The sequence below is a fragment of the Carcharodon carcharias genome, chromosome 2 (genome assembly GCF_017639515.1).
Source record: "Carcharodon carcharias isolate sCarCar2 chromosome 2, sCarCar2.pri, whole genome shotgun sequence".
Taxonomy (NCBI): Eukaryota; Metazoa; Chordata; class Chondrichthyes; order Lamniformes; family Lamnidae; genus Carcharodon; species Carcharodon carcharias.
The window spans coordinates 209219261-209246502 of NC_054468.1; positions in this window are offsets into that span (position 1 = coordinate 209219261).

A 27242-nucleotide genomic window follows, 5' to 3' on the forward strand; every position below is an offset into this window, starting at 1 on the left:
GGGTGTCCATCCATTTTGAGTTTAATGCTCCAATATTTGTTTTCAGTATCATTTACCTCCCCAGGAAGGTGAGTTCCTTTGTTTGTTGTTCTTTCACTTAATGTATGTGGCTCTCTTTTAAAATGTTCTCCCTCTTTTTATAGGTTGTCAGCATTTTCAAGCGACAAACTGTCTTGAAATAACCTATTTTTCCACAGTTGTGGCACACTGTCCCCATCGCCCCTACCCCCCCAACAGCTGGACATGTTTCTCACTTGTGTGGTTTGTTCCTGCCACACTGAAGCATAATCGCTCCAATGTTGTGCTATTATTCAATAATTTTCCACGTTAGACAGACTTGTACAAGGACTTCCACTGCCTAAAGGCTGACAAGTCCCCAGGGCCGGCTGACCTGCGTCTTTGGGTCTTAAAAGATGTGGCGGCACAGATAGTAGATGCATTGGTTACAATCTTTCAAAATTCCTCAGATTCTAGAAGGGTCCCAGGACATTGGAAAATAGCTAATGTAACATCTTTATTCAAGAAGGGGGGCAGAAAGCAGGAAACTATTGGCCAGTTAGCCTAACATCTATCATAGGGAAAATGCTAGTATCCATTATTAAGGAGGTGATAGCAGGATACTTAGAAAATCATGATGTGATCAGGCCGAGACAACAAAAGGTTTTGTGAAAGGGAAATTGTGTTTAATTAATATATTAGAGTTTTTTGATGAAGTAACATTCAAGGTGGATAAAGGGGAACCGGTAGATGGGGTGTACTTAGATTTCCAAAAGGCATTTGGTAAGTGCCACATCAAAGGTTACTACACAAGATAAGAGCACATGGTGTAGGGGGGCAACATATTAGCTAGGATTGGTGAGCTAACAGGAAACAGATTAGGGATAAGTGGGCCTTTTTTTCAAAATGGCAAGCGTGGAGTGGAGTGGAGTGCCACAGGGATCAGTGCTTGTCCTCAGCTATTTACAAACTATATCAATGATTTGGATGAAAGGAGCAAACGTATGGTAGCTAAATTTGGAAGACACCAAGATAGGTAGGAAAATAAGTTGTCAAGAGGAGGTAGAAAGCCTGCAGGTTAAGTAAGTGGGCAAAAATTTGGCAGATGGAGTACAACGTGGGTAAATGTGAACTTATACATTTTGGCAGCAAGAATAGAAAAGCAGTACATTATTTAAATGGAGAGAGATTGCAGAACTCGGTGGTATAGAGGGATCTAGGTGTCCTAGTACATGAATCACAAAGTTAGTGTACGGTACAGCAAGCGATTAGCAAAGTAAATGGAATGTTGGCATTTATTGCAAGAGGAATGGAATATAAAAATGGAGAAGTTTTACTGCAGCTGTACAGGGCCTTGGGTGAGACCACATCTAGAGTACTGTGCACAGTTTTGGTCTCCTTATTTGAAAAAGGTATAATTGCTTCAGAAACAGTTCAGAGGAAGTTCACTCAACTCATTCCTGGGGTGAAGGGCTTATCTTAACCTTAAGAAAGGTTGAATAAGTTAGGCCAATACCCATTGGAGTTTGGAAGAATGAAAGGCGATCTTATTGAAACATATAAGATCTTGAGGGGACTGGATAGGGTGGATACCAGGAAGATGTCTCCTCTTGTGGGGGAAATTAGAACTTGGGGGCACAGTTTAGGAATAAGAGGTCTCCCTTTTAAGACAGAGGTGATGAGAAATTGCTTCTCTGAGGGTCATTAGAGTGTAGAATTCTCTTCCCCTTAAGGTAGTGGAGGCTGGGTCTTTAAATTTGCTCAAGGTTGAGTTAGATAGATTTTTGTTAGACAAGGGAGACACGGATTATGGGAGCATGCAGCAAAGTGGAGCTGAGGCCACACCAGATCAGCCATGATCTTATTGTATGGTGGAGCAGGCTTGAAAGGCCTAATGGCCTACACCAGCTTCTAAGTCCTATGTTCCTATGTTTTACATTGCTATGATTTCCACCACCTGCTCTAGCCAGAATTCTCAGGGTAAGGACAGGCAGTGGTTCTTGCTGCGTCTGGTGGGTGCCATTTGTCTTGCAAGGGAGAGGGAAGTGTGCCAGGAATATGATGCAATCTGTCTGGGTGATGTAACTGTTGTGTCTTTAAGCAGCACAAGTTAGCTTTAACTCATCCTGGCCTCTCAGCCATCCCAACATGGAAATATATTGCCTATATAAGTTCCCCTCCAAGTCATTCAAAAGCCTGACTTGGAAATATATCGCCGTTCCTTCACTGTTACCGGGTCAAAATCCTGGAACTGCCTCCCTAACAGCGCCATGGGTGTACCTACACCATATGGACTGCAGTGGTTCAAGAAGGCAACTCATCATTACCTTCTCAAGGGCAAATAGGGATGGGCAACAAATGCTACCCTGGCCCACATCCTGTGAATGAATACATAAATAAATAAAAATTCTGGGTCCCTCTCCTGCGGCAGGTAACCACTGCACAGTGCATTTGGCACCAGTTACATGCTACAATCAAGGTAATGAGCCAGCAGCATGAAGTTGGCGTGCTGTCAGCATTACAATGTATTGGCACAGAGCAATCATGCATTGCAATGCCCATAAGCAGGGGCTAACCTATTTATTCCACAACCACCACCCACCCCCCCACCCCCCTACTGCTGGAGCAGTCACTTTGACTGTTTCACATCCAGGAATGCATGCTAGCATTCTGATGCCATTTGTTTCCTCCCACCTACTATTATTACCAGCCATTCTATAAAAAAACTGGCAGATTGTGATTGCAGGATTTGGAAGCTGGTACAGCTAAGTTGACACATCCATCTTACAGGAGAAACCACCATATAATGCCAGGGAACAACAGGCCACTGGGAGCGCAAGCAAAAACATCTACATATTAAGTCATTATGAAGAGGATGAACCATCAATCACTGGAACAAACTCCAGCCAGCTTGGGTTAGAGATGCCAGGCTCAGTATATCTTCAGTTGCTACAACTTAAAATTCTGTATGCTTCCTTGTCTCACTCAGTGACCTGATTCCTTGTAAAGGAGCCAATAAGTAGCTGCGTAAGAGGGTATACTGGTCGTGCAACCCCATGTTAATGGTATGCTGTGGCTCAGTTGGTAGCATCCTCACCTTTAAGTCAGAAGTTGACTTGAGCACAAAAATCTACGCTAATGCTCCAATGCAATGCTGAGGGTGGACTGCACTGTTGGAGGTGCTGCCTTTCAGGTGAAAAGTTAAACTAGATATTCTCATATGACATGGCGATAAAGAGCCAAGGTTATCAAGGTGTGATAGGGCCCAAGGAAAGTCAGAACAGTTGTGAAAATGGTTAGTGAAAGAGCAGGAAGGCCCACAATTACTGGGCTGCGCCAGGATAAAGGGATGAATAGGTCATTGGACACAGCTGGCAGGGCACCAGGGGCTGGTGGACACTGAAATATTGGGGTTGGGCTAGGATGGAGGTGATGAAGATGTCATAGGCCTGCAGGATAGTAAACAGTGAGAGCTGGGGGTGGGCAAAACAAGCACAGTGAGATATCAAGCTGTGAATGACAGATACAGGGGTATGTATGGGAGGAAAAGCAAGCAGATATGAAGCAGGACGAAGCCAAGTAAATTTTAAATCAAACATATTCTTTTTAAAAAAATGGTAACAACTTCTGACCAGAAGGCTAGAGAGAAATTAAAAAGTTCAAAATTAAATTTTGATGGGGAGGGGGTGCAACAAATGTTCACCAGACTGATCCCTGGGATGGCAGGGTTGTCTTATGAGGAGAGATTGAGGAAACTGGGACTGTATTCTCGAGAGTTTAGAAGAATGAGAGGATCTCATTAAAACATAAAAAATTCTTACAGGGCTCAACAGGGCAGATGCAGGGAGGATGTTTCCCCTGGCTGGGGGGCCTAGAACCAGGGGACACAGAATAAGAGGTAGGCCATTTAGAACTGAGCTGAGAGGGTGGTAAATCTTTGGAATTCCCTACCCCCAAGGGCTGTGGTTGAGGCTCAGTCATTGGGCAGAATTTTGCCCTTGGTGTGCGGGCTCTGCGGGGACGGGTGGGGGCCGTCAGGAAGATGGCCGCCGCCTGCCATCGGGCCTGGAAGGCTATTTCACGTTGGCAGGCCAATTAAGGCCCGCTCAGCATGAAACATAAGCGGCAGTGCTCAGCGCTGTCTGTGTGGGCGAGGGGAGGAGGACGAGCGGGACAAGCGCCACCTTCACACATGCACGCTACGTAATCTCCCTGAAGCAGAGAGCTGCCTCAGGGAGGTGAACTGATTTTTTTAAAAATTAGAGATTTAATAGATGTTATGAAACATGCCCCCTCATGTGGCTCTGTCACATGAGCAGGGACATATTATTGAAAAAGTAAAGGTTTTATTTGATTTTTATTTGCTTTTGGAAACCTCATCCCACCTGTGGACAAGGTTTCCAAAAAAAGTGCAAAAGCCGCTTGGATGGGCAGCGAACAATTTCTTTTAATTCACTTTTTAATGGCCTTAATAGGCCTTTTAGTTGTCAGCGTGCACCCGCCGACCAAAATATTGAGCGTCATTTTGCACTCGTTCAGGTTGGGCGTGCACCCGCCCACCGAGCTAAAAATTTTACCCATTGAGTACATCCAAGGCAGATATCTATAGGTTTCTAGATAGTAAAGATATCAAGGAAAGTGGGGATAGTGTGGAAAAATGCTATTGAGGCGGAAGATCAGCCATGATCTAACAGAATAGCAGAGCAGGCTTGAGGGGCTGAAAAGCCTACTCCTGCTCCTATTTCCCATATTTCTATGTTACTAAATAGAATACATTGCATTCAATACCCAACTATCTAAACAACAATGAGAAAAAGAAAACTTGGATTTATGTAGTGTCTTTCCTGAACGAAGGGCAACCCAAAGTGCTTTACAGCCAATGATGCACTTTTCAAATGCAGTCATTTTTTAATGTGGGAAATATCAAAGTCAATTTGTATACAGCAAGCTCCCACAAATATCAATGTGATACTGACCAAATAATCTGATTTTGTGATGTTGACGGGGGCCAAATACTGGCCAAGAGAGCAGGAGTAACTTCCCTACCCTTCTTCAAAATAGTGCTATGGGATGTCTAATATCCACCCAAGAGAGCAATTTAATGTCTCTCCTGAAAGATGGCACTTCTGGCAGTGCAGCGCTTCATGCATTAGAATACCAGCTCCAATTTTTGTGCACAAGTCTCTGGAGTGCGACTCAAACTGACAACCTTCTGATTCAGAGGAGACAATCCTACCAAGTGCGCCATGATATGCATGTTAAAAGAATTCCTCTGATCTCTATGTGAGCAACATTGTAAGTGGATTTATGAAGCTCTTCCCTACTTAGTATTCCTAGCAAAGACACAATCGCTTTAAGAAGAATGTACTTACTGAGTAAAAGACCAGCCGGAAGAAATCTTTGTGAATATATTTGCAATGTCCCAGCAAAACCACTACATGTAGCTATCAGAGCAACTCTTAAACTCCAGTTTAAAAAAAATTCCCTTCTTACCATGAATGGGGAAGAACATTCTGCTCCATAACAAACTGACAAACAGTATAAGTTTTAATGATAAAGGAAAGATTCAAAACTTCTATTCGAAGACAAACCACCTGGAGTCAAGGTGAAAGATAGTTATTCCCTACTGCTCTTATTCGCTCTTTCCCACAATCTCAAAACTGTGGCACTGACTTCCCCCAGACCTTCCTTTCACTTACAATCAACAGCCTTTTAAACGTAAAGTCAGACATCACCTAACCAACACTTTTTGATGTACCTCTTCTTTTCAATCTTGGTGGCATCAAGCAATTTAGCCCTTGGTCCTTCAGTTAGATTTCTCAATTATACTAAAATAGAGTCATCTTCAACGTTTCATCGCTGTTGTGTCCAGACTTCCAATGCTCTGATTTGAAGGTTCTCACGTATGATGTCAGCAGAACTATGAGACTAAATCATAGCTTTTTTATTCTATCCACCTCTTTAACTTTTTTTTACAATATTTGCTGATTATGATTTTGAACTGTTAAAAGAAACATGTCATTATGACTGTGCAAGAATCTGTGAAAAAATCCAGATGCTATGAAGAGAAAAAAAACATTTTAGAAATATTGAGAGAATCATAAGAAAACTGCATTGCTTGGTTCAAATCTGGTGAAGTGGCAATCATTGTGAATTCTTAGAATTACATTTTGAGAGACCCTACTGATAACTACTGTGATGAATAATATCTAGCTCATAGTTCCTGTGAATATTTTAGAAGTAATGGTTAGTTTTGGGAAGATTAAAGTTTAACAGTAGAAAATGGGATAAGTGCAAATAAAGCAGCTTGAAGATTACACTCAAAAGGCTGGGGCCATGTTAACTAAAGAGGTTAACAGCTAGAAAGGTAGAAGTCATAAAACAGCAGGTGGGCTTACTTAGTTGGTGATGTGATATTTATACTGCTTGCAGACAGATGTTGTATTTTAAGAGTTAGAGCTAAATTATTTTAAAAGCATTCAGTGAACCCTCACAGGCTACATCATCATGGAGATGGGTGTAGCTTAAGGAGGTTCTTTGGATTCAATTTGTTTGAGTGTTCTGCAGCAGGAGAACAGGCTATACCAAAAGGATGCTGCTGTTAGCAGGTCCAGGCCAATAGGGCTCGGAGAAGCCCTGAGGCCATTCAGTGCAATTAGGGCTGAGAAGAAGTCCTAGGGAGCTGAGAAGGTGGCAGAAGGTTACAGGTTCCACACCAGGAAGTTAGGGTTCAAAAGAAGTCCTGGGAATCATTTATAGCTCGGGGTAGTGGGAGACTGGAGTTCAGAGAAACCTGGGTGCAGTGCCAGCTTAGTAAAGCTAGCTGTCTGTGAAAGAGTTGAAAGTTTGCCGGTAATTAGAGGCGGGATTAAAGCTTTGTGAATCCCACAGAAAGCAATCTCAAGAGAAGAGACTGAACCATCAAGTGGTCAGCAGCCATTGAGGCAGTCTGAGTCAGAGTGGCTTTTGATGAAATTCAGAGGCTAAATCTTTGAAAATGAAGAGTTGAAATCCCTCATCAGGGAGACTGAGTTTTAACGAGATATTATGACTCATAGTGGTCACTGGTGTCTGGGTGGGTTGCTGAGAAATCCATGGGATCTGTTTTGGTTGCATCTGCCATTTAATGTGCAGTGTAGTGTGTTCAACCACAGTTCGCTTGCAAATTGATATTTACCTCATGCTAATTCTGAATGTTAGAGCATAAGATATATATTGCATATTGTATTACTTTGTTGACTTTGTATAGTGAATTTTACATTGTTTGTTTAAAACCATGGAATCTTATGGCTTTATACTCTTAGTTGGTGACTGGGATTTCAAACTTTGTCTACTTAAAAACACTATCAGTCAAAATGAAGCAATTTTCAGGAATCTCCTTATATATAGGAGCACAACAGAGAAAGAATCAAATCCTGTTAACACTGAGAAGCACAACAAATTCAACCCAAGGAACAAAGGCCAGTTCTCTGACTCTTAGCAAGGTCCAATTGCTGTCTGTTCCCACAACTTCTTAACCTTGTTGCATGTATTGACGTGCTGTGGAATTACTATAGCAGGATTATTGTCCCCCTGTAGATGCTTCATAACTGTAAAGATACTGGCAGCATGAGATTTAGAAGATCAATGCATGGCTGATATTCTGCGTTCAATATTTCATTCCTTTGTGCTGACTACGGGATTCTTTTCAAAGTCAACACAGAGACAATCAATGGATCTGCCTGTTTCTTGTTTACTTTCTTAGTCCCAACAGATATTGCTGGGCACCTTCTTTGAAAGCAAATTCCCTTTAAGCAGGCTGTAGTACAACTTGGCAGAGGACTGAAATATATATTGTCAAGGGTAAATTTAGCATTTCAGAATTGATAGATAAACAAAGTTAAACGTTGAATGGTACCCATTGTATCTGGAGCAAAGGAGCTAGAATAAGATGTTTTGTTTTTCAAAAAATTGCTTCCACACTAGAATGGTGATGCTGCCAATAAGAACTGAATGTACAAAATCACAAATTCAGACTAATGTTCAAACAATGAGCTAAGATGCACTGTGAATGATTTCTGTAGAATGATTTCCATTTCTGTACATCTACACATGGAATGAAATGCAGACATTCCCAGGTTTGTCTCCTTGCCTGCGCTGTATTCACTGATCTCAAATAGAGACACAGTAGTGGCATTAAAACTAGCCTCAGCACCCTGGGCTATCCACGATGGGGAGGAAATCAGCTCAGACTCCCATTTCTTATTACCGTGAAATGGAGCGAAATATGTGAACTCAGAAGGGGAAAGCATCCGGCTCTGCTGTGATCCATTTCCCTCTCCCCCCATGATTGAACAACCTGGTGACACTCGCTGTCTGGGTTTATATATGAAGAATTAGTGTTTGACTGAGGTACTGAAGGGCCACCGATGTCTTGGAATCATATGCTGACTTTTATCAGTGCCATCAGCAGCGCTGAGGAGGAAACTGAAGAAATAAAGCATCCTAACAGCACATAAATGTAAAATAGGGCATTCAGGCGATGCATTGTTTGATACCAATGTAAACTATCTACAGCCAGAATTTAAAGATCAGCTTCCACTTTGAAAACCAATAATTTTACCATGCAGCCTCTGCAAAGCTCCTAAAACTCACCTTGTCCACTGCCCTGACCAACACTTCTTAGCCACAAAGGGCTAAATTTCACACCATCGGCTGGTGTGCAAGTCTCCTGTTACCACTCCCCTCGGTGCCTTTATTCTGGAAGTGGGATGTGGGGGTGGGGTGAAGGGGATGGGGGGAGGTGGGGAAAGTGGTGGCGGGGGCAGGGTTGCAGGGCTTCCTGCTCCCAAGCGGTGGGTGGCCATTAAGGCTATTTAAAGGCCTAATACAGTCTATTGTCAGGGGCTAACTGGAATTTTGGAAGTGCTGGCCCAGCTGCTCAGTCTATTTTTTCTTAAAACTTAAAAAAAAATTGGAGAAAGGGCACCTCAGAATGGGGGTGTCTTCTCTCTCTCTTACCTGAACTGCAAGCTGCTGCTTTTGCAGTGATGATGGGCCCCCTATTTTTTTAGAGAACCCACCTGCCATCCTTATTTTGATAACTGTAGTGACTGGGTAAAACTTTTCCTACTGATTTTTGGGATCACGTGATTGTACTGACGAATCAGCCCTAAGCGTGGGTAGTCTTAGGGGTGGAGCTATCTAGTCATGGATCTAGTTCAAGCATGTAGCTTCTGCAAGAGCTTTGTAAATAAAGTTATCTGTTTCATGTAAGAAACTTGTCCGGTACATCAAATTTATTACAATGACCAGCTCGCCCTCTGGCTACTACTTGGGCAAAATCACAGTCAGTGACTGTTCCCCGACTGTCCAGGCTGCTGACCTCCACTTGACCCTGGCCTTGAAATCATGAAGCCCGCAGAGAAATTCCTGTACAGAGTTCCTGCAACTTAATCCATTCAGAAATTTGTAATCTTGTATGTGCCTTGGTGTTACCATATACAGGAAGAGGCAGTGAAGGTCACTATACACCAAAAGCATTTATTTACAGAGAAGCAAATTGCATATTGTATACCTCCAACCAATAGTCCTTCTTTCAGTCTGCTCCTGTCTACATCCAATGTTTTTAGTCTGTTTATTACAGTAAAAGCTTTAAAATGTGAAATCTTGTTGTGTCATCTTTTTAGCTATTCACTGGAGGTCTGAATTTATTTTTTTAAAAGAGGAGCGTAACACATAGGCACTCCCCTTTCTGTCTCAATTACTCTCAGGTACAATGGACCTGCAATATCACTTGATCTGTGACTTCCATGTTGCTTGGATTTTTGCTTTAGGAGTGAGTTGCTTTCAGCTCCAAAGAGGTCTACCTTCCTTTGCTAAACTTCCTGGAGCAGTGCCTCCAAGAAGCGAAATGCTAAGGTATCAGGGTGTCAAACTTGACTCAGCGATGGTAATTTTCACCTGTGTGTTAGAAATTATCAATTTGAATCCCCACCCCAAGACTTGAAAATACAATCTCAGCTGAGTACTTACAGAGTGTAGCACTGCAGGAGATGCCACCTTTTTGGATGATATGTTAAGTTATGATATGTTAAAGTAGTGGGGTTCTCCCTCAATCAACACAACAAAAACAGATTATTTGGTCAATTTTTCAGAGTTGATTGTGGGAGCTTACTGTGTGCAAATTGGTTGCTGTCTTTCCTTCATTACAACAGTGCAACACTTGAATAATTAAATGCTGTGAAGTACTTTGTGGCATGCTGAGGCTATGAAACGGCTAATGTTTTCAAAATACTGTTCCTTCTCCAACTCACTATCACACTCCTGAATATCCATTTTGAGAATGAGCAGCAGTGTATTAACAACACTAACAGCTTGTCCAGCTTTTTAAACAAATATGCAGGCTTGCAGCCATGCGCACGTGTTCCATTTAAAGGAAGCCTTTTCAAATCAGAAGGAGGGCTAGAATGGCAAACTTTGGCAAAGACTCCACTGCCAATGGGGGCGCAAATCATGCCAAATAAAATGCAGTTCTGGTTTTTGGGGATTTGCAAAATCATTTCTACTGTTAAAAAAAAGTCACACACCAGCTGTATTACATTGAGTGATGCAAATTTCTGCAACACACTTAATGCCAGAGCATCTGGAGTTCTTAATTAATCTTTCCACAAATAAAGCCAGTGTTCTGATCTACAGCTTGACCGGGAGATGAACCAGACGTTCATTTCAAACCTGTTGTCTGTGCCTCGAAGGCACAGCCTTAAAGGGACTGTGAGAGACCGAAGCATTTAGTACTTATCAGGTAAGAGGAGCGGAATGATCTTCTGGGCAACTTCAGAAGTCTCTGGGACGGCTGCAGCATCCCAGTCTGAAAGGTGCCCCCGGTCTCGGCCTTGCAGGGAGCTGGTAACAAGGTGTCACACTTGCCAAGAAACAGATGGAGAAAAAGAGAAAGCCTGTGTGATTATGAAGACTGGTACTGTGAGGCTTTTCTATTATTTTGAGGTGGTTTGGTTCTTTAGTTTGTTTTGGGGATGGAAGGAGAGATTCTTGCCTCGTGGTAGGAAACTGTTGGTATAGAAGAGGGCACAGGCATGTTTTCAGGAGTAGTGAAGGGGCCTTGTGATTGTTTCTCTTCATCTTCCTCCAAATAACTCACATCTCAAAATGGAGCAGTAGCGCAATTGTAAAGGATCAAAAACAACAACAAGAGGTAGCATTTATGTAGCAGCCTTAATGTAGAAAAATGTCCCAATGTGCTTCACAGAGGCGTAAGTAAAACACAAATCCCAGGCTAAAGAAAGAGGGCTTTTGTCAAAGAGTTTAAAGGAGTATCTTAAAGAGGTCAGGCATGTGGAAAGATGGTGGGAATGTCAAAGCATGGGGTTTCATCAGCTTTTCATGATGGAAATGCAGGGACCGGAGATGCACAGAAGCTGGAGTCAGAGGAGATTTCAAGTAGACCACAGTCCTATAGATTACTGATACAGGAAAGAACAAAACCATGGAGAGATTTAAACTCGAAGTTATGGAACTCAATGGTCAGATATACACATGGAGGGGGGAAAGCGCAGGAGCACTTGTTAATACATGGAAACCAGGAAATACTCTGAAGGCAAGGACCCCACCATTAACTTAGGTTTTTTACCCTTTTCTCACCTAGCAGCCATCCAGATTGGGAGGCGGGGCAAGGCCACAGTACAGGACAGCAGCCGGGGACTGCTGGAGACAGTCCCTGTCAATTGAAAAGATCAGGGAGAGAGGCTTTGAACACAGTGGTGAAGAGGAAGGGACAGATCACAGGGCAGGGGAGCAATCATGGGGGCTGGGGAAGAGATCGCAGAGGACTGGAGACTATAGTTGTCAGGGGAGAGGGCAGGGAGGGGGTGGGGAAGAGAGATTGCCAACGGCAGGCAGATCATGGGAGGGGTGTTCAGAGAAACAGCACGTATGCTTGAGAGACCACGGAGAACAATCCTGGCTTACAAGCAGTGTCAGAAACACATTTACCTGCTGGATCTGGCAGTTTCGACCTCCTTTTAGCTGTCGAGTTTCCTGAAACCCATGTTGGAGGTGATAATTCCAAATCACTGACAACGTCTGAGGCACAAAGCTTCACTTAAATGTTTCAACTGCTGACCTGCTACTTCAGAGCAGATAACTCAGATGACCTCAAAAGGATTCTCTTTTTATCAATATATTACCTGCCTCCATCCTCTGGTCCTGCAAGGGGTAGGGGAAGAGATTAAAATTCTCCCAATTTTTCATAAAAAATAGGAACAGGAGGAAGCTAAACTGACCCTCGAGCTTACTCAATCATTCAATTAAATCACAGCTGATCTGATTTTGGCGCCCTCACCTTCCTGCCTCTTCCCATTACCATTGACCCCCCCCATAGTTCAAAAATTTGTCTATTTCAGTCTTGAATATAATCAATGACCCAGCCTCAGGCGTACAGGATTCCAAAGATTAACAACCCTCTGAGAGAAGAAATTCATCCTCACCTCCGTCTTACAAGGGTGACCACTTATTCTGAAACTATGCCCCCTAGCGCTGGATAACCACATGAAAAGAAACAACAGGCTGAAATATTTTCTACATATATATTCTGTGGGTGTTGCTGGCTAGGCCAGCATTTATTGCTCATCCCTAACCGCCCTTGAAAAGGTGGTGGTTAGCCACCTTCTTGAACCGCTGCAGTCCCATGTGGTGCAGGTACACTCACAGTGTGTCGGAAGGCTAGGCCGTGGGTCCAGATGTCGGGAATGGAAGTTGGTATTTCTTCCTTTCGGGCATTGAGCAGCAGGGCACATGGGACCTACTGCCAACTGGGCAATTACTACTGGTGAGGCAGAGCGACCATCCATTCACAGTGCAGAGACGGGAAGCAAGGTGGGAGAGGCAGCGTCAGCTGACACCGCGGCAGGTGCTGTCACCATATTTAAAGGACTGCCAACCCTGCATTCACTGCTAACTGCCCTCCAGTTAACACTGAGTGGCTTCCAGTGACTCCTGCCTACTTTCAGTTACTACAGATTGAGGAAGCCAAGTGGCTCAGTTGGTTGCACATCTGCATCCCAGGTTCAAGACCCACTCCTGGATTTGATGGCCATGGAAGGACAATTTATGCAGCTCAAAGAATTATGTTAATCTGCTTGAAAAATCCTTTCAACGCTCCATATCATTTTCCAAGGGGGTAAGAGAGTATAAAGATATGCAAACTGCTGAGTGCCTGCCAATCACTGCTGCCTGCCTGGGTAGCAGAAAGTTAAAAGGAAAGCTGTAGCCACAATGGCAGCAAGGAGACCCCTGGTCGCTCTTCAGGCTGCAAGGGCAAGGCAGGAAGTCCTCTTCTGGAGGAAGAGACTGGCCCATTTGACCAAGCAAGCCTGGACGGTGCTTGCCTGGGCAGAAAGGTCACCCCAAGAATTTGGATACATTGCTGCAAGTGCATCAATGACTTCATTTAGTCCAACAAAGTGAGAACTCCAGACATATTTTCCCTTCATACATGTGACAATACATCAGTGACAAAGGGATCAGGCAGTGGCATATCTCATCAGAGGCACGGCTGCATTCTGACCCCCATAGTGGAGGAGGCCTTTAAATTGGCAGGGCAGCAGGGTGGCCACTTTTTTGCTAGTAGCAAAACAGGAGCGTCAGTGGAAGAGAACAAGTGGCTGAGTGCAAGGGCATAAGTGTGCATCTGGCCCACATGAGGCATAGTGCTCATGTGTCCACCACTGGGCACATGGAAGTCCACATGAGCGGTAGTTGAAATAACACAATAGGAAGCTCATAACCCTTCAATCTATCCATTCTCTCATTCAGGTCAGGGTCAGGGTGAGGAATGGAGAGCTGCAGAGACCAAGATTTCTGTTGTGCCACATAATAAAGTGCTAACGTACCATTGCTACATCTCCTTCTAATTCTTGTTGCCTTTGGGACTTCAGTTACACCCTGGCTCCCTCAACAGGCTACAAATGAAGGACTACACTGCATGTGGTCAACACTTCACCCTCAATGCCGTGCGATGTGCACGTGGACGCTGGGTGATGGAATGTAAGATGAAGGAAGTGACGGCAGGTTTGGATAGATGTAAGGTTTTATTGATATGGTTCCAAAAGGTAGCAAGTGTCATAGGAAACGTCTGTATGTTAGTGCGTCCTGAGTCTCCCTTGCATGTATCTCATTGTGCCTTGCCTGTGGTCTCTGCAGTTCTTCACCATTCATCACCTAGTCAGGAGCCTCACTCACATCCTCATCTTTGGAGGAGGCATCACAATCCACAATATCCTCGTTGTTCAACACTTCCCCAGCTGCAGCGCCAGATTTTGCAGAGCACAGCAAACCAGCACAATACAAGAGACTCTTGCTTGGGCATACTGAGGAACTGCACTGGATCAATGTAGGTACCTGAATTGCATTTTCAGTCAGTCTACTCAAATAGTCACTCAGGTTGCCCTATGGCTGATGTTGAACCTTCTTCTGCATCTGTGCATGGATTCCTCACAGGCGTAAGTAGCCATGTCCTCAATGGGTAGCCCTTGTCTCCTGGTATCTATCCATGAAGGTGCATGGGGAGGGGGCAGGGGTGTGAAGGAGAGGCGAGAAAAGCTATGGCAACTGGGTCTGCCGAAGTATGGAAGCATTGTGGCTGCTTCCTGGAAACCATGTACGCGCCCAAAGGATCCGTCTTCGGTGGTCACAGACCAGTTGAACATTGAGTGAGTGGAAGCCCTTCCTGTTGATGAAGACCACTGGCTGGTCTATGACCATATGCATGGAGATGATGACACCTTGCATCTGGGGAATTCAGTGTAGGCCCCAAACCCAATGGACCTCTCCGCCCTACTGTCTGGGTTAATGTGGTAGTGTACATAGTCGCTGGCCCTCTTGAAAAGGACATTGGTCACCTATGTGTTGCATCTATGTGCCACAGATTGGAAGAGCCCACAGTTATCTATAGTAGATCACTAAAATGATTCAGAAGTATAGAGGTTCAGTGTTACATGGTGACCTTCAGTACCACTGGGATTGGGTGCCCACTAACCCCTGTAGGTCTCAACTTATCCTGCAGCACTGCCCACAAATTAGTGATCACCTCCCTGGACAGGCACAGAGAATGCTGCTTGGGCATCTACAGGTAGCTGAGCCTTGGACAATAGGCCCTCTTATGAGGCTGACCTGTTCTGAGGGCAGGAGCAAGTTTTTGTGCCCCTCTGTATCCTTTCCTGTCATTTCCACCTTGATGGTGGCCCGCTTGTTGGCCTGAGGATGCCGATGTCCTGCTGTCTGTGCCTGGACCTCTCTCTCTCTCTGCTGCTCCTCCTCCTCAATAGGAGCTCCGAAGCCTGGGTAAAGGAGGTCCATGGCAGGTGGCCTCTCTTTGTTTGCAAGGTGTTCTATGCAAACAGCCCTGCCCCACTTTCTCTCACTCATTTGTTTTGATTGAGTGCCACTGCCTCAATGGCAGTGTGGTAGCTATGCACTTGCAGTGCTGGCAACTTCCCCTCACCTACCCCTCCTGCCTTTGGTGCTTGCACTGCTCCACACTCCTTGCCACCACACACTGGCTGTCTCGACAGCTGCTGCAGAGTGTCAGCACCGAGCTCCCTCTTGTTTGTTGCCTCCTCTAACTAGGTGAGGCTCTGAAGGCCCATGGTTCCCATGCGCCATCAGTGTAATTCAAGATGTGCCGTAAAATTGCTGTGAATTGACCATTTAAGTGACTTCCTGCCGCATCGATGTGCAATGTCCATGCCGTCCGCCCATGGTAAAATGCTGCAATAACATGAAAATGTCGGACAGCTAGTCTGGAGTCTTCCGTCCCAATGTTATACCTACCACCCACTGCCCACAGGCCCTGCCTCCAAACACGTTCAAAATGGCCTTGTAAATTCCAGCCACCCTCTCAGCAAGTCAAGCCCCCTTCGGAATCTTATATGTTTCAACAAAATCACCTCACATTCTTCTAAACTTAAATAAGCATAAGATAATTGCTTCACCCCAGGATTCAACCTCGTGAACCTTTTCTGAAATGCCTCCAATGTAAGTATATCCTTCCTTAAATAAGGAGAACAAAACTGTACAGTCCTCTAGGTGTGGTCTCACCAATGCCCTGTAGCAACTTTTGCATTCCACCTCTCTTGCAATAAAGGCCAACTTTCTATTTGCCTTCCTAATTACTTGTTGCACCTATGTGCTAACCTTTTGTGTTTCAATTAACAAAAAATATTTTTACAGTATGGCATGAATATTATGAAACAGGTCTCCTTTATTACATCACCAAAAACAATATGCATGGTTTGCCATAATGAATTTTCTGAAAACTCTCGTGCAAAATCCAATGAAGATTTATTTGAAGTGCCTGCATGGTTGCTTTCAGTAATGAAGTAATATATCTGAATCAGTTTTAATAAACTCAAACACTATAAAACTTAAAGCACGTCAGATGACGGAGCTCTGCAGGTCACTGTCTGCATCACAAATGCTGGGATGAAATGTGTGAACCCCTGCTTCCTACATCCTTAAGAGTATATTCATAAATACAAAACATTTTGTTTAAATTGTTCTGGGGACTGATCCTATATTCTACCTCCAAGGGATTCTTCTTATCTTCAAAAACAGCAGAATAACATTGCACTATATCTTGTTTAGCATTTTAACTAAAACAAATTCCTTGAATAGAGTGGAACAAACAAATAACAACAGGAACATACTGGAGTACAGTTCCCACTGGTTTTGTGCCCAGAGTCCAGCACAGAAGATCAGGGAATTTTAATCATTGAGTCAGTTACGCTCAAAACTGCTTCCTTTCAGCTTTTCCTCAATCTTTTCCCCTGGTTTAAGATTCAATTCGTCCACCTGAGGTCCCAGTAACAAAACTGACTTTATCTCAAGTCAACAGTGCATGATGCCACCAATTGCACAGGTTAGGGAAGCTGTTCAAATTGTGCTCATTTTGTTAGGCACTAATAGGTAGGTTTCTTAAGGTTTTTACGCATAAAATTATTTTATTTACAAAGAAACTGACTGATGTAAACCAAAGAAACTCGTAAATGTTTCAGTATAATTTTTAAAGTTTTCATTCATTTTAAGTTACATTACTCACTTATTAATAATGGATATTTCACAGAATCACAGAATCACACAGTGCAGAAGAGGCCCTTTGGCCCATCGAGTCTGCACCAACATGTGACAAACACCTGACCTAACTACCTAATCCCATTTACCAGCACTTGGCCGATGGTCTTGAATGTTATGACGTGCCAAGTGCATATCCAGGTACTTTTAAAGGATGTGAGACAACCCGCCTCCACCACCCTCCCAGGCAGTGCATTCCAGACTGTCACCACCCTCTGGGTAAAAAAGTATTTCCTCATATCCCCCTAAACTCCCTGCCTCTCACCGTGAACCTATGTCCTCTTGTGACTGACCCTTCAACTAAGGGGAACAGCTGCTCCCTGTCCATGCCCCTCATAATCTTGTACACCTCGATCAGGTCGCTCCTCAGTCTTCTCTGCTCCAATGATCCAACCTCTCTTCATAACTTAAATGTTTCATCCCAGGCAACATCCTGGTGAATCTCCTCTGCACCCTCTCTAGTGCAATCACATCCTTCCTATAATGTGGTGACCAGAACTGCACACAGTACTCCAGCTGTGGCCTCACCAAGGTTCTATACAACTCCAACATGATCTCCCTACTTTTGTAATCTATGCCTCGATTGATAAAGGCAAGTGTCCCATATGCCTTTTTCACCACCTCACTAACATGCCCCTCTGCCTTCAGAGATCTATGGACACACACGCCAAGGTCCCTTTGTTCCTCAGAGCTTCCTAGTGTCATGCCGTTCATTGAATACTTCCTTGTCAAATTACTCCTTCCAAAGTGTATCACCTCACAATTTTCAGGGTTAAATTCCATTTGCCATTTATCTGCCGATTTGACCATCCCGTTGATTTCTTCCTGTAGCCCAAGACACTCAACCTCACTGTTAAGCACCTGGCCAATCTTTGTGTCATCCGTAAACTTACTAATTCTATCCGCCACATAGTCATTTATATCGTTTATATAAATGACTAATAATAGGGGACCCAGCACAGATCCCTGTGGTACGCCACTGGACATTGGCTTCCAGTCTCTAAAGCAGGCTTCTGTCATCACCCTCTGTCTCGTGCAACTAAGCCAATTTTGAATCCACTGTATCAAATTACCCTGTATCCCATGTGCATTTTACTTCTTTATAAGTGTCCCATTTGGGACCTTGTCAAAGGCTTTACTGAAATCCATATAAACTATATCAACTGCACTACCCTCATCTACACACCTGGTCACATCCTCAAAAAATTCAATCCAATTTGTTAGGCATGACCTCCCTCTGACAAAACCATGCTGACTATCCCTGATCAAACCTTGCTTCTCCAAGTGGAGATAGATTGTCTCCTTCAGAATTTTCTCCAATAGTTTCCTTACCACGGACGTGAGACTCACTGGCCTGAAGTTCCCGGGTTTATCACTGCAACCCTTCTTATTTCTTGTGGTAAACCCATATTCTACTGTATCAATAAAATTACGCCAGGTTTTCTCCCCACCTTTCTCTCTCTCTCCAGATACCATGCCCTAAGAGGGCATTGATGACCATGAACCTCCATGTTAATTTTGCTCTAGAGATGTCGATCATCTTTTTTGGTGGTACATTCATCAAGTTTGCGAAGCTCTTTAAAAAGATTGTTCTCTGTGTACCTCAATCTCTTTTGCCATTGATCTTCCCCATCAGCATCAGACTTTCTAACTCATGATTTCTTGTTATTTGCCCAAGAAATGCCAGTTGTCTCTTCCTGATCTTGATCCGCAGAGTTCTTTTGGTCTCAGATTTTACTAGCACCTTTGCATTGGTGATATGACTTGTTCAGGATATCTTCATTATTCCTCTCAAAAGCCACAACTCCGCAGACTCAAATTCTCTACATTACTGATAGTCCAACACTCACTTCCATATGTCAAAATTGGAGTGATGTAACATTCCAAGATTCTCAGCTTTGTTTTCAAGGCTAATTTTGAGTTGATCATAATCTTTCTCATTTAATGAAAAGCATCTTTGGCCATTCCAAACCTTCGTCATATTTCTTGGTCACACTTTCCATCCAATGTTAACATACTTCCTCGGTAACAAAATTTGTCTACCTGTTTACAAGGTTACCATTCTCAATTACACCATTGAATATTTTTTAACGTAAAGAATAAAAGTAAGGCATTACTTTCTATCATTCTGCCCGATTGCACTGATTCACGGAAGATCTTACGTTTGTGACTTTATGTTTGTGATACATTTACAGGAAATTTAATCTGTAACCTGATCAGTGAATTTTTGCCTGGAACTTAATGCAGCCCCAACACCCCCCTCCCCACCGCAAGGTGAGTTTGTTGGTGGAGACGTGGCATTTAATTGGCTGGGAAGGAGGCCCCAATTAAGGGCCTCATTCCACTGCACTGGTATTCACCCAGGTGTGGGCAGGGGACTTAACAAGCTAGAACCCTGAAAAGCAAACCCTGCCGGGGTGAGTTGCAGGCTTCCTTGGGGGGGGAGTCTTTCATTCAAAGGCGCTCAGTGCCTGACTGAGGGACCCAGTATCAGGAAGTGGGGATGGGTGATAGGGGGTGCTGAAAGCAAACCCCTTGCCCTTACAAGTGACCTCTCCCCCACTCCACCCCCACAATTACCTGTGGCCTGGGTGCCTCTGTGATCCAGAGCCTCTGGTAGGTACATTATCAGCAGTAGCTACCACTGCCTCAGTGGTGCTGCTGAGTAAGTTTAGCTTCCAGCCTCTGATTGGCTGGTAGCGCTCAGAGGGTGGGATTTCCACCCCTGGGGTCCTTGACCCCCGGGGAAGGTCTAGTGTTGCCCAGTTAAGTGCCTGATTCGGGCCTTCATAAAGGGCTCTCACCAGCTCTCCAGCTGGCAGGTGAGACCAACATCAGCTATATTAAGACCAGAATTTTTCAGCCCCGTTGGCATTGGGTGTCATAGTGGGTGGGGTGGGGGGGCACAATATGGCGAGAAGGCCAAAATCGGTTTCCTTCCGTCATCAAATCAGTTCGCAATCGTCTGCTCCACTGCGTTTCCAGCCACCCCACATTGGGCACCTAATTTCAATATCTTAGCATCTCATTATAAGCCCTGCTCGCCAGAATCATACCCCCATGCTGGATCATCCAGACACATCAGCATGATTGCACAGCGATGTGTTTCACAATTGTACATAAACAACGTCCATCTGGTGGGCTGGATTTCACTTGGGACTTCGAGGTTTGTTTGCCTATCTTGCTTCGCGGTCATCAGCGCCAGACTTCGCAGGCAGTGCTGCGTCACTTTTCAGGGGCTCATGGGCAGGTCTCTATCTACCACACCAGCCATGGCGGGGGTGGCTTTTATACAACTGCAGGGCAAGGGCTTGCTTGGGGAAGGGGAGAAGTGGGCTTAGGCAAGAGAAGAGGCTGCAGGGCAAGGGCTGTACTGGGGAAGGGGTTATCACAGGGTGTGTGTGGGGGGGGTACATGTTAATCTGTACAAGGCCTCAAGATGGTGAGGGCTGAGGAGGCAGCGTCCAGAGGGGATAAGACAAGATGGAGATGTGAGGGTGTGTGTGAGAGGGTGAGTGGTAACGTCCCTTGAGCTGCCAATGAGTGATGGCCTTGTGAGTGTGTGAATTTAGAGTGATAAGTTGGTTGCCTTACCCTGCTGGGACAGATGAGATCATTCATCCGTTTTCTGCACTGGATGGCCGACAACTTATGTGCAGCATTGGCACCGACCACTACTGCCACTGCCTCCCAAGCTGGAGTGTTAAGACTGACGGGCCTCCTGTGGCCAGGGTGGGGCTACAGGACATCTCAGCAAGCCTCCACAGCATCTAGAAAGTGTCCCACGGATGTGCCACTGAATCATGGGGCTGCATTCTTCATAGCTTTTGGGACCACGTCTTCACCAGAGCTCTCCTGGGCTGCAAGCGTTGAGAAGTGTGTGCATGGCTGCAATTTAAATATGGTGCCCTGCGTGAGGAAGCAGCAAGGTAATAGCATGGCTGGCAAATCAGAGGCCACCCGCCAGCGAGATGGCATGTTTCTTGTGGCTGCATAATTAATGAGGCGGGAATGGGACAAGATGGTGTGAAAAGCCGCCATTGCGGCAAGTGAGTAAAACTACTTTTCTCAAGCCCGCTACCACACTTTGTGCAAATCTGGGATGGATTCCGCCCTAAATTCTGCTCTGTGGGCGCATTTTGGGTCCAATTTCACGTTTGCGCTCAAATTACCTCAGATGGGTGTAGTAACCTATGGACCATTATTCCCAATTTAACTTCCAAGATCAGCCCACTTCAGACTCCTGCCACAAGCCCTTCTGCCACTAGCCCTGCTAGCGTAGCCTTGCCTGACCACAAGGTAGGCTCTAATTCCACCAACCAGGATGTCACAATGCTTCCTTTCACCTGGGTACCTGGTAGATTCCAGGAAGGAGCCAAGGGAAAGCCAAGAAAATTCCAGGCCTTGGATTCCCTCACTCAAAACCCACTCATTCAAAGGGACACATATTGTGTGGACAGAACAGCAGCAGAGGCCAGGACTTGGTGTGTGGGGTTCCAACCTAATTCAGAGGCTCACCTGATTTATAGCAGGGGGCAGGATTTCCGGGTCGGCAAGCCGGGGGGGTGGGGCCCGCTTGCCGACGCGTAAAATGATCTGGGGTGACGTTAGGCGGAACTCCCGACGTCACCCCGCCCCATTTCAATTTTCAGGTCAGCGGGGCTCAGCTGAATCAGTTGTGCGCCTGTCGACCTATCAATGGCCTATTGAGGCCATTGACAAACTCATTAACATCATTAATGGACTTGTCCGTCCAACCTTAAGGTTGATGGGCAGGCTGGGAGCCCTGGCGGCCTTCAGAGAAAGCATGAAACCTCATCTACAGGCAGGATGAGGTTTCATGTAGGATTTTAAAAATGTAATAAAAGTTTAACTAAAAGTGATGGACACGTCCCAACTCATGTGACAGTGTCACTTGAGGGGACATGTCAGGGAAATTTTATTTTTCTATTTTTAGCATTTTTACATTTGGAGTCGATCCCCCGAGGCAGCACTGAGTCTCAGGGAGACGAGTGCGCTCTTTCCCGCGCATGAGCGAAAGAGCGCACTGTCGGCTCAGGGAATCCCCCCCTCCACCTGCACAGGGAGCGCATAGCACTTCCTGGCGGATGTCACACTGGTGGGCCTTAATTGGCCCACTCATGTAAAATGGCGGCACGCCCGATTGGGGGTGCCGATCGGAAGCGCACCTACACACACACCCACTCCTGAACTTCCCCCCACCCCGAAGGGGGGAAAACTTCTGCCCAGGGTTTTGGAAGCAAGACAACAGATCTTTGGGCCCAACATACATATTTACAACACCTATTGTTAGTTTAGGAGAAAATAATAAATGGTTTTAAAAGCTTTTTTTAAAACTCGAATTACTTTTTTTTTAACCAAGATTCTTTATTATTTCCTTACCTCTACGGATGTTGTCTGCCTTATTTTTTCTCTTCAGCAATTCTAGTTAAATAATCTCTCTTTGAAATCCCTGGATTAAAGCTCAAGTGATTTGAGAAAGTTAAGTTGATAAGTGCCGCCAAAGCAGTAATGGGGGCTTCATGAATTTAAATAACTGTCTGATCAATTCAAATTGCTGCCAATCGGACACATATTTGAACAAATTACACAGCAGGCTTGCATTTAAATTAAGAGGCTTGGATTCTTTCTCAAACAAATTGATTGCAATGAAGCGACCAATTGTGGCAGAATTGGAAATGTGACTGTGAAACAAGCTGGTTTTTGATTTCTTATGACAGAGTTAAAAAAGACTCAATACAATCTCTTCATTCAAGGTAACTTACTTCTAAATTATATGATTATTTGAAATTATTCAGCACTAAGTCCCTACTTTGTGGTGTTATGTAAGTTGTTTAATTCAAGCTGCTGGGCAATTTCACATTTTTTTGGCACAAAAATCAAATTCAGATTATTGGGAGCACATGGCATTCAGTTAAATACGAAATAGAATGTCTATTTTTGTTACAGAATGGAAGATACATTTAAAACTGTCTGTTTGGTTTATAAATTCCACCAACGCAGGACATGCAGGCATAAAAATGTTATATATTGGCTACCTTGACAGGGGGAAGACTCTCCACTGCTTGAAGTCATACCTAGCACAAAGGAAGATGGTCGTGGTTCTTGGAGGTCAATCATCTCAGCACCAGGACATCGCTGCAGGAGTTCCTCAGGGTATTGTCCTAGGCCCAACCATCTTCAGCTGCTTCATCAATGACCTTCCTTCCATCATAAGGTCTGAAGTGGGGATGTTTACTGATGATTGTACAGTGTTCAGCACCATTCGCGAATCCTCAGAAACTGAATCAGTCCATGTCCAAAGGTAGCAAGGCCTGGACGATAACCAGTCTTGGGCTGACAAGTGGCAAGTAATATTTGAGCCACACAAGTGCAAGGCAATGGCCGTCTCCAACAAGAGAAAATCTAACCATCACCCCTTGATATTCAATGGCTTTACAATCAATGAATACCCCACTATCATCACCCTGGGGGTTACCATTGACCAGAAATCGAACTGGACTAGTCATAAAAATACTATGGCTACAAGACCAGGTCAGAGGCTAGGAATCCTGTGGTGAGTAACTCACCTCCTGACTCCCCAAAGCCTGTCCACCATCTACAAGGCACAAATCAGGAGTGTGATGGAATACTCTCCACTTGTCTGGATGAGTGCAGCTCCAACAGCAATCAAGAAGCTTGACACCATCCAGGACAAAGCAGCTCGCTTGATTGGCACCCCAGCTACAAACGTTCACTCCCTGCACCACCACCAACAGACAGTGGCAGCAGTGTGCACTGCAGGAATTCACCAAGGCACCTGAGGCAGCACCTTCCAAACCCACGACCGCTACCATCTAGAAGGACAAGGGCAGAAGATGCATGGCCACACCACCACCTGGAAGTTCCCCTCCAAGCCTTCAGGAGGACATGTAATCTCAGTTGGCAGCTCCATCCATGTTTAAAACTCTTGAATCCTTTATTCCTCACAACCTTCTTTTCCTTTGACAAGATTCAGGCTTTTAAAAACGAAGTGCGTGACTTTTTAAAAAATGAAATCTTGGTAAAGGGCCAAGGCTCAGAATACAGAACACATCCAGCGTGAAAAGTGCCTGTCTCATGCCTGTCATCCTGTCTCAACCTCAGTGGGCTTTGTCCCCTTTCCTAGTTTTACAATAAGAGGTTAGACTGAAAAGTTCCTGCAGAAAATACCACTTATTCACCTAACTGCAAACTGACCAAAGAAAGTTGCATATAAAAAAAATGAAAGCAGGGTAAGGCCATTAAGAAGAAATTTAAGAGAGGATAGTAAATTTAAAAAAAATACATTACTTCCCCCAGCTTTGGACATTCAAATAATCATATAATTAAGAACAAAAAGAAAAACAAACGCGTGCAATAATACCTTGACAGCTCTGAGATGGGAATCACCCTGCATGGGAATCACCCTGCACGGGAAACCCAGCGTAATAAATGTGCTCATGTATTAGTGTAATAGACTGGAATTCATTTTTGCTTCATCTTAAACTAATTTATTTGGACTGAATGCAGCGATTTAATATTAATGTCAAGGCAGCTTAATCACTTTTTTTTTTATATTTGCTGCTGAAAAAATTCTTGATTTGCAGGGAATATGATGTGTTTGATAAGTATGGACAAAAGCAACTTAAGATATAAATGTGATGGTACTTTAACTGTAATCTGCATGCAGAATATCACAATGGAAATACTCAAATCATATTTCCATAACTACAGAATGCATGATCAAGCAGACTGTCTTGTCTGTTGAAAAAGCTTTGCATGGTACGTACATTCCCACAAACAATCCTACCAGACTGAACATTGATTGTCAATATTCTCATATACACGATGAATATTCAGCCCAAAATGAGAATGACTACTTTTAAGGTTCAATATCCCTTCTCCTTTTAGTGAAATTACACTGCAAATGTTATCCGTAAAGGATGAGTGGGGAAGTACTAATGAAGAGGTTGTTTCCCAATGGAAATCTTTCCCCTTTCCTATAGCATTTATGTATAAGAGGATCGATTTTAACTCTTCTCTGTGTAAATGGGATGGGAGCAGCCCAAAAATGGCATTGGATCACCTACTGCAGTTCACACCACGATTTTGTCCGGGGTCCTGAGATGGGCAGCCAGATTCTTACCTGTTTCAGCTGTGCGGCCGCTTATACAAATCAGAGTCCTCTGACATACATAGGGCCCTGATTGCAATTTATTGGTATAAATGGGTGGAGTGTGCTCTGCATATGCCCTCATCACTGAAGGTCTTGCATCTCGCAGCACTGGTTGTCATGCCCTGCCAGTGGTATAAATGGTTACAAATGCCCGTTTGTACCAGGCAGTGAGTGATCAGTTTCCTTAAAGGAATGAATGGAGACCTCTCAGAACACAATCCAGGGAATGCCTAAGCCTTTTTCATTTGGTGGGGCCTGGGCCCCTGAAAATTTCTGGCCCACTGTCAGCCTTTCAGAAGCCCTCAGCCAGGATCACCTCCCCTCAGCCAAGGCTTTGGCTGCCAATCAACTCAGACTGGGAGCCAACTGATTACCAGCCCTTCCACCAGTGAGCTACAGACATGGAAATGAGTCCTGGGTCTCCAATGGCTAAGTTCTCATGCTCGCTCTCCACCCGGAGCCTATCCATTCTCCTCCTGAAATTGGAAGCAGCCCTATGGCATCTTTACCTTAAATTCAATTTTACCCAACTCTAGCTGGAAGACCTTCTTTGCACTTTATAACAGAATCTACTAAACATAGCTTTGTTTACAAAAAAAACACAAGCATTGTACAATAAAATGTAATGGTGATGGCTCTTACTTCATTGAAATAAATATTTTTAAAGTAAATCAAAGGTATCAGGTGCTCTCCAGCCCCAAAATCTCATTATTTTCTTTAAATTGCTTGTTGGGTTGGATGATAACAACCTGTTATATGATCTCAGATCACAATTAATGGTCATCCTAGGGATACTGAGCTTGCTTTAAAATTGAACTCCCAGTGAGAATGGCAAAGAAAAGACAAATTGCTCGTTAAAAGTCACATTGTACTTACAGCCAAATCCACCCTTTTTGAAGCTTGTATTTTTGCTTATGTACTTATTTAGGAAAGTTTCAAGGTAGCAACCTCTGAAGAGATACAATGGGGAGTATTAAATAACAACAACATTTAGAGTAATCGCTATTAAAAGCCACAAAGCATGAATTAGTACACAAATGATTTGCTTACAAAAGCAGCATAATAATAAGCCCACAGGAAAATATAAGGCTACCTTATGTATCCTGTCAACAAACCTGTGGGCAAATAAATCCTATCAGCACACTCTTCACTTAAAACATATGTTTCAGACATTCACTGTGTCAAAACACTCCTTCAATAGCAATCCAACATACATGGCACGAAAACCACTCATTCCAGCAATAAATATCTCACATTGTCACTTGGCCCTTTCTCTTCATTGGGCTGATGCAATATCTCTCTATTACTTTTTGGAGCAGAACTTGATATTTGTGAGGTCATGGATTGGTCAGCAATCCTGTCACAAAAGATTAGTTGAAAATTACACAATTTGTCTTTTTTATGATGTTATTAACACATGTATCAAATACTAATTTAAACTAGAAATCATGCGCTAAATCCTGCAGATGCCAGAGGGGGCACTGAGAGAAAATTATAGTGAAGAGGGCTTTTACTCATCCATCATTAACAGAGATGGACTGTCGCCAGCAGTCTTTCAGAGTTCCATTTACACAGCTCCCTATCTCTCTCTCATATATAAATATATAAAAAATTTCTCCGTACAGTATGTGGACATAAAATTTCTTCTCAATTCAAGACAGTGATCTAAAGGGATGTATAGGGGGGCAATCTTAACTTGACTCAACAGGTATGAACAAGGCTTAAGGGCAATTGAAATGGTGGTCTAGTACTCACCTCTCTACTTGTGACTGCTTTGTAAACACCACCATTTTGACTCTGAAGAAGAGTCATACGGACTCAAAATGTCAACTCTGTCTTTCTCTCCACAGATGTTGTCAGACCTGCTGAATTTTTCCAACATTTTTTGTTTTTGTTTCAGATTTCCAGCATCTGCAGTATT